Source organism: Coffea arabica, chromosome 9c, assembly GCF_036785885.1.
Source record: "Coffea arabica cultivar ET-39 chromosome 9c, Coffea Arabica ET-39 HiFi, whole genome shotgun sequence".
NCBI lineage: Eukaryota > Viridiplantae > Streptophyta > Magnoliopsida > Gentianales > Rubiaceae > Coffea > Coffea arabica.
Window position 1 is genome coordinate 10,617,617 of NC_092326.1, and position 9,363 is coordinate 10,626,979.

Here is a 9,363-nt window from a genome sequence, read left to right on the forward strand (position 1 = left end):
CTGCAAGGAGCAGTGGTCTTTTCGAAGTTGGACCTCCGACAAGGATACTACCAGTTGTTAATTAGGAAGGAGGACATTCCGAAAACTGCTTTTAACTCAAGATACGGGCATTACGAGTTCGCCGTTATGCCCTTTGGACTGACCAATGCTCCCGCCGCCTTCATGGACCTAATGCATAGGGCTTTCAAACCCTATCCAGACCGATTTGTCGTTGTGTTCATTGACGACATTTTGGTCTACTCTAAGACACGCGAGGAGCATGAGGAGCATTTGAGAATGGTGTTGCAGACATTAAGGGAACATAAGTTGTACGCCAAGTTTAGTAAGTGCGAATTCTGGTTGGAGAAAGTAGCGTTCCTAGGCCACGTGATCTCCCACGAAGGCATTTCAGTGGATCCGGCGAAGGTAGAGGCCGTGACCAATTGGAAGAGGCCAGAAAACCCCACGGAAATTCGCAGTTTTCTAGGGCTAGCTGGGTACTACCGAAGGTTCATTAAAGATTTCTCCAAATTAGCCGGACCTTTAACTGACCTGACGAAGAAGCATGGTCAATTTATCTGGAACGCCCGATGCGAAACAAGTTTTAAGGAACTAAAGAGAAGATTGACCATGGCTCCAGTGCTAGTTTTGCCAAATGGAGTGGACGGGTTTGCGGTGTATGCCGACGCGTCGTGAGAAGGCCTGGGGTGCGTATTGATGCAAAACCGGAATGTGATTTCTTTCGCCTCTAGGAAATTGAAGCTTCACGAGCAGAACTATCCGACTCATGATCTGGAACTAGCCGCAGTTGTCTTTACACTGAAAAAGTGGAGGCATTACTTATATGGGGTGACCTTCGAAGTGTTTTCGGATCACAAAAGTCTTAGATACCTTTTCTCCCAGAAGGAATTGAACATGAGGCAACGAAGGTGGATGGAGTTCCTGGAAGATTACGACTGCACAATCAACTACCATCCGGGAAAGGCAAATGTGGTAGCGGATGCTTTGAGTCGTAAGGTGCAAGTAGCAGGGTTGATGATTAAGGAATGGGATTTATTAGAATCCGTGTGCGAGTGGAGGCCCTGTCTTGGGAGCCATAAGGTGATATTTGGCAATGTTAGGCTAACTTCTACTCTACTGGAACGCATAAAAGAGGCACAAAAAGAAGATTTAATGGTACAGAAGTGGAAAGAGAAAATGGAAAAGGGAGAAACTACGGACTTCAATTTGAGTCATGAGGGCATTTTGAAATATCGAAACCGAATAGTGGTACCGAAGGAAGAGTCGATGAAAATGGAAATTTTGGAGGAAGCTCATCGGTCCAAGTATACAATCCATCCGGGCAGCAGCAAGATGTATCAAGACCTGAAAGGAACTTATTGGTGGGACAATATGAAGAAGGAAATCGCTCAGTACGTGCAGAAATGTCTCATTTGCCAACAGGTGAAAGCAGAGCATCAAAAACCATCGGGTTTGTTACAACCCTTGGAGATACCCGAATGGAAGTGGGAAAACATCACAATGGACTTCGTTTCGGGTTTACCGAGGACGCAAAGAGGACACGATGCCGTTTGGGTGATCGTGGATCGATTAACCAAATCGGCCCATTTCTTGCCGGTGAACATGAAGTATTCCATGGACAAGTTGGCCCGACTATACATGGACGAGATAGTAAGGTTACACGGTGTTCCTGTGAGCATCGTCTCCGATCGGGATCCACGGTTTGTATCTCGATTTTGGCAAAAGTTTCAAGAAACCCTGGGGACTAAACTCAATTTGAGCACGACCTATCATCCTCACACGGATGGCCAGTCAGAACGGACAATTCAAACTCTCGAGGACATGCTACGAACCTGCATTCTGGACTTTGGAGGCAACTGGGGTCAGCACATGACCTTAGTAGAGTTTGCGTACAACAATAGCTTCCATTCGTCGATTCAAATGGCTCCGTACGAAGCTCTCTACGGACGCAAGTGCCGGTCGCCGATTTACTGGGACGAAGTTGGCGAAAAGAAAGCACTAGACCCGGCAACCATTCCATGGATGGAAGAGGCTCAAGAGAAGGTCAAGTTGATACGGCAACGACTTCAAACAGCTCAGAGTCGACAAAAGAGCTACGCGGATAACCGAAGAAAAGATTTGGAATTTGAAGTTGGAGACCACGTATTTCTTAAGATCACACCCTTACGAAGTATCACAGCGGGCAAAGGAAAGAAACTTCAACCGCGGTACGTCGGACCCTACAAGATCCTGCAGAGGGTAGGAGCGGTCGCGTATCGATTGGAACTGCCATCCAGTCTCTCTCGAATCCACGATGTGTTTCACATCTCAATGCTAAAGAAGTACCATCCCGACCCATCTCATGTCTTACAACCGGAGGAAATTGAAGTAGACGAATCGCTTGCCTATGAAGAGAAACCGGTCCAAGTGCTTGATCGGAAAGTCAAAGAGCTCAGAAACAAGCGGATTCCACTAGTAAAAGTGCTATGGAGAAACCACGGAGTAGAGGAAGTTACCTGGGAAGTGGAAGAAGAAATGTGAAAGAAGTATCCAAACCTTTTCGGGAATTAAGGTGAGAAATTTCGAGGACGAAATTCTTTTAAGGGGGAGAGAGTGTGAGAACCCGTATTTCCCTAATATTTTTCCTAGGGTTTATTTCCCCTTAATTGCATGTTTTCTGCATTTTCTGGCTTAGGAATATTTCTTGGTGGATTTTATGAATAATTATAGTTTTTAGATAATTTTTCTAGTATTGGAGAGTTTTTAGAAAATTAAGAATATATTATGGACGTGGGACCCACTAGTGCGAAAAGTTCGGAAAAATTCGGCCAATTAGGTTAAATTCCGGATACTGTGTAAAATTTATCGGGTGTTAAGAGATAAGTAGAGTGTGTGAAATGATTGATGTGATAGAGAAAAAGAAAGGATAGGAATGCATTAATGAGGTGCCAAGTGCCATGGTATCATTGGATAGGATTTAAGAGTTACTATTCCAATTTTTGACTTTTTTGACCAAAAGGTTAAATATCTTAAAAATTGCTCAAAATTCACTCATTTTTACTCCTCCATGGCCGGCTCTCTTAAGCTCAAGAAGGAAGAGGATTTCTTCAATTTTCAAGCTCCCAACTAGCACAAATCATCCAAACCACTTACCTAAATTAGTTTCTACTCCATATTATCCTTCCATTAGGTGCTAGTAAGTTGATTAGTGAAGTTTTCTTGGAGAGCTAAGGTGTCCTACAACTCCCTCTCTCTTGTTTACTTGGTAAGTGGTATATGAACTCCCTCCTATACTTAATGATGGTTAATTGGTGCCTAGTGGAAGCTAAAGTGATGGATTATGTGAATTATTTCTTGATTTGTGATGAATTGGTGAAGTTTTTATTTTTTTGAGGAATTTTCTGGTTTAATGTGATCATGGTGTTGTGGTTGTTTATGATGGTTGATAATGAGGGGTTATGACTCTAGTGGATGTGAATTGTTGATAATTGCAACCAATTTTGGATTTGGATTGAAATGTGAAATGTTAGGGTTTCAAAACCCCCTTTTCTGTCCGGTTTTGTATCTCAGGTTTAGAGGCCGAATTGGCCTTTTCTCAAAACATGAAAGTTGTAGGTATTGATGTGGTTGAGGTGCCTGTAAAATTTCAGGTCATTTGGAGTAGTGTAGAGTGAGATATGGCGTTTTTACTGTGGCTGTTCTGGGTTGATCAGGATGGCAGAACTGCGTTTGTATTTGGCTATTTTGACTGGAATTACTTTGGATTTGGATGTTCGTACCTTCTCATGAAATATATAGGGATGTCTTAGCTACCATATGCCTTTGGAATCAATGCATTTGGACTTGTATGGACCGAGTTGGACTCATTACAGCATTATGTGATTTGCAAACCTGTTTTGGTAATTCTGGTTTAGTATTTTGCATATTTGACCTAGTTGTACTAGGATTTGGACTGAGTGACCTTCTACATTGTTGTAGCCCTGTTTCTTGGCTTCGAAACGGTGGGTCTTACACCCCCATCCGATAGCCGTACTGAATTTGGTGCCATTACCGCATATTGAGGTCAAATACGGTTTCTTTGTTAAGGCTCAAGCTAAAGCCATTTCTTAATTTCTGGTTACCAATGATGCTTATTTATGCATATAAACCCTATTGGGGGTTATGATTGGCATTGCTATATGACTCGTTATCGAGTCTCATTGCATTTGTTTACGTGTTCTAGGGCGTGACGGTGGTTCACGATGCACTTTTGATCACGGTGCATGAAATATCACTTACGTGATTGGTGAGTATACTACTCACTTAATTGTTACAATGTGGCTTTGTTATATGTGAATTTGATGCCTTGAAGGCTTACTTGGCTATTGGAATTGATAGAGGTGAGGGTGTACTTGACCGCCCTCACCCCCTTGTGATTTCATTCATGTCTATTTACTGTTATACTGAAATACTGCACTGGCTATATGAGATATTGAATTGCATTCTTGAAAAACTGATTTGGTGTCGTTTGGATGAATATCCAACGGCTTTAATATATCACTGAGCTCAACCCCGGTAGGTAGTCAATTGGATCGAGCCGACGCGGGTTTGGTCGTGAAAATTGTCATGCCACGGGGACTGTACTGAGGAACCCTGTAGTAATGAGACTCTTGGTTCCGGTATACTCGAGTATTACCAAAAGCTACTGAATTGGAGTGCGGGCCCGGTTGGGGTATGTTGGGTGGAAGGAATGGAAGTAAAGTGAGGTCTACGGTTTGGTACTTTTAACATTGACGGAGAGTCAATGAGGTTGGATCAAGAAAATAAGCGAGGAAATGGGCTCTTGAGAGCCGTCCGTATCCTTTCACTGATTTGATTTACTTCTTGTTTGCATACTTGAACTGAACGGTTATGCTTATGTGATCTTAGTTGCTATGGTAGTTGTATTCTCACTGGGCACTTAGCTCACCCCGTTTCTTTTGTTTTCCTTACAGGAATATGACTCTTTTGGAATGAATTTTGTTAAATGGTTGCCGAATGAACTAGATGAATGCCTCTTTTGTATTGTATATAAAATGGGACCCTAAATGTATCATTAGGGCCGTTTTCACTTTTGTTTTGGCAACCCACATATGTAGTGACTTTTGTATCACTTTTAAATGCCATTGTGGCTTGTAAATGGTTAATGTTATGTTGTATGTGTATTTCGATGTTTGGTTGGGTTTCGGACGGGTCGGTTACTACTCATGGCCGACTCTGCATTTCATTTCTTTTATTTTGGGGTTATTTTACCCTTTTGCCTTGTTTGCGCGCATTATAAGTTTCAGAACGTTATAGATCGCTTTATACTGCACCGTTAGTTCTGGCGAGAGCTGGGCAGGCAGTCCGCTAACCTCTTTGGTTCGCCTTAGGGGAAGGTGGGGCTGTCACAGGTGGTATCAGAGCCATATGCCGACAGTTGGGACTTTACGTCCTTCGTCTGGAAAAGCCCCGAGCCTCTCGTTCGTGAAGAGTCACGAAGCGAAACTCTCCGTAGGGGATGCCCGCGTGCGGGTGGCAAGCTGATAGGTACCCCGTGATGTGACCCTGAGAACTGTCACAGGTGGTATCAGAGCCTAGGTTTGAATTAGCCTGGGTGTTATAGGAATGCTTGACTTGAGGATTCTATTGTTTATGCCTATTAAGTGTATTCATGTTATTTCTTCATTTGCTATAGGATGGATGCGAGTGGTGACCCGAATGACCGCCCGGCAGGAGATCGTCCTCGTAGCGGGCTACCGCCAATTAAGTATCAGATCAGGCAGAAGGGGGCCGTGGTGCGTTGGAGCCCGACCAGCCGCCTCCGACGGTGTGAGTGCCGTGATACTTATGCCTACCCGAATGCCCTAGTTTTGGTGGTGGCAAAGGAGCGTGAGGAGCTTGCTAAGGATAACGCTAAGTTGGAAGCTGGGGTTGCTAAGCTGGAAGCTGAGGTGACTCAGGTTAAGGCAACCAATGAGAAGCAAGCCGTACGTATCAAAGAGTTAGAGTATGACGTGCTTGAGGTCGAGGACCGAGTTGACGACCTCTGCGATCAGCTGAGGATTGCACGCGAGCGCGAGATTAAGCGAGCTCGCAAAGTCAGGGGTCGCGCTGAGGCGATCCTTAATCTGTGTGACGATGGCCTTGAGGAGTCTAGCGATGAGGCCTCGTGTGCTGGGGCTGAGGCGGGGGAGGAGTCTACCCCATCGCCTGGATCCCAGACCCCGGCAACTGACTAGGCCATGACTATTAGGCCTCTTTTGGATAGTTGGTGGTTTTGTATGTACATAGGGATAGGGATAGAGCCTTAGCTAACCGTTTTGGATGTAGGGTTAGTTACGTGTAAATCTCTTTTGATAGGCCTATCCTCGGGAGGATCGTTTATGTTCGTACGTGCCTTGGCCGTACTTGACTTGACTGATTGTATATATGTGTGTGGCTTGTATATATGTGCTTGTGATCATGTTTGAAATGTATAAATATGTGTTATTGTGAAAGTTTTGCGTGTTACTTACATGCCTTGTACTGCTTTGGTTTAGTACTTTTGCCTAGACCGAGTGAAACTCATGGAAGGTACACGGAGTGGCCGGGGACGCGGGCGCAGTATTAGACAACCCGCACCGGTTAGGGAAACGGGGGAAACCTCTACTGGACCCAATCCTGAACCGCAGATAGATCCGAGTGTGCAAATAGCCGCTGCTATGCAGCAAATGACAAACCTACTCGCACAAGTAGTGCAACAACAGGGCCAGAACCCAAACCCTAATCCCGGAAACCCCGGTAACCATATCGAGAGCGAGGATAGAGCTCTCGAACGTTTTCAAAAGTTTTCCCCGCCGAAGTTTGTTGGGGGACCCGACCCTGACGTTGCTGAGAAATGGCTTGAGAAGATGGTTGATATATTTGCAGCTCTACACTACCCAGACGAACGGCAGGTGACTTTTGCCGTGTTTCAACTTGAGGGGGCTGCCCGTTCCTGGTGGAATGTAATTAGGCAGAAGTGGGAACGGGAGCAGACGGCGAGGACTTGGGTGAACTTCATCCGAGAGTTTAATGCAAAGTTTTTCCCTCCTCTAGTCCAGGAGAGGAAGGAAGACGAGTTTATTAGGCTTCGCCAAGGAACTCAGACGGTGGCGGAATATGAGAGTCAATTCACCCGCCTGTCCAAGTTTGCGCCGGAGTTAATCATGACTGAGCAACGACGGGTTCGGCGCTTTATTCAGGGTTTGAACGTTGAGATCCAGAAAGACCTCGCGGCGGCTCAAATCACTACATTTAGCGAGGCAATGGAAAAGGCCCAACGAGTTGAAAGTGCACGGATGCAGGTCCGAAACTTCCAGGCTAAGAAGCATGGCTTTCCTGGGAGTACTTCTGGACAGGATGAAAAGAGCACTCCCTCTAAATTTGGACAAGGTACGGGTGGTGGTCGACAATCTGGCTCAGGCAGAGGGACTCCATTCAGGGGTGGTCAAGCTGGATGAGGACAAAGGGGCAATGTTCAGAGTGGCTCGGCTTCGGCACCTCGCGGTCCCTGTGGGCACTGTGGGAAAGCAAACCACACCGAGGATAATTACTGGAGAAAACAGGGTAAATGTCTGCGGTGTGGAAGTGCGGACCATCAATTAGCTTCTTGTCCGATCCTGAAACAAGATGGAAAGGGGAGCCAACCATCGTCGAGGGCCAATACTGGACCAGCGAAGGGAGATGGGTCCAAACCTAAGATGTCGGCTAGGGTATATTCCTTAGAGCCCCATCAGGTTCCAGAATCTTCTGAGGTTGTAGAAGGTACGATCCCCATTTTCCACCGCTTTGCCAAAGTTTTAATTGATCCTGGTGCCACTCATTCGTTTGTTAATCCTGATTTCATGTGTGGCATCGATATAAAACCTGCTAGTTTACCATATGACCTAGAAGTTAGTACACCTACGGGGAATCAACGTTTGGTGACTAGTATGGTTTATAGGGATTGCGATGTTTGGGTAGGTGAAAAGAGATTTTTAGGAGACCTGATTAGCTTGTCCATTAAGGGGTATGACGTGATTCTGGGTATGGACTGGCTAGCCAAATATAACGCTCAACTGGATTGTAAAACGAAAATAGTAGAATTTCGCATTCCCGGCGAGGCAACCTTAAGGTTGGATGTAAGGGGTAGGTTAGCTTCGTCTGCTCTAATTTCGGGCATTCGAGCTAGGAAACTGATAAGTAGAGGGGCGCAAGGTTTTTTGGCCTTTTTAATTAATACCCCTACGGATAAGTTAAAAGTGGAAGACGTGGCCATAGTGAGGGAATTTTCAGATGTATTCCCTGATGAGTTAGTAGCCTTACCTCCGGAAAGGGAAATAGAATTTCGAATAGACCTGTTGCCTGGAACCTCACCTATCTCAAAGACCCCTTACCGAATGGCGCCTGCAGAACTTAAGGAGCTTAAGTTGCAATTACAAGATCTTTTGGAGCGGGGATTCATTCACGAGAGTGGGTCTCCTTGGGGGGCTCCTGTCGTATTTGTGAAGAAAAAGGACGGAACTTTGAGGATGTGTATTGGCTATATGAGATATTGAATTGCATTCTTGAAAAACTGATTTGGTGTCGTTTGGATGAATATCCAACGGCTTTAATATATCACTGAGCTCAACCCCGGTAGGTAGTCAATTGGATCGAGCCGACGCGGGTTTGGTCGTGAAAATTGTCATGCCACGGGGACTGTACTGAGGAACCCTGTAGTAATGAGACTCTTGGTTCCGGTATACTCGAGTATTACCAAAAGCTACTGAATTGGAGTGCGGGCCCGGTTGGGGTATGTTGGGTGGAAGGAATGGAAGTAAAGTGAGGTCTACGGTTTGGTACTTTTAACATTGACGGAGAGTCAATGAGGTTGGATCAAGAAAATAAGCGAGGAAATGGGCTCTTGAGAGCCGTCCGTATCCTTTCACTGATTTGATTTACTTCTTGTTTGCATACTTGAACTGAACGGTTATGCTTATGTGATCTTAGTTGCTATGGTAGTTGTATTCTCACTGGGCACTTAGCTCACCCCGTTTCTTTTGTTTTCCTTACAGGAATATGACTCTTTTGGAATGAATTTTGTTAAATGGTTGCCGAATGAACTAGATGAATGCCTCTTTTGTATTGTATATAAAATGGGACCCTAAATGTATCATTAGGGCCGTTTTCACTTTTGTTTTGGCAACCCACATATGTAGTGACTTTTGTATCACTTTTAAATGCCATTGTGGCTTGTAAATGGTTAATGTTATGTTGTATGTGTATTTCGATGTTTGGTTGGGTTTCGGACGAGTCGGTTACTATTCATGGCCGACTCTGGATTTCATTTCTTTTATTTTGGGGTTATTTTGCCCTTTTGCCTTGTTTGCGCGCATTATAAGT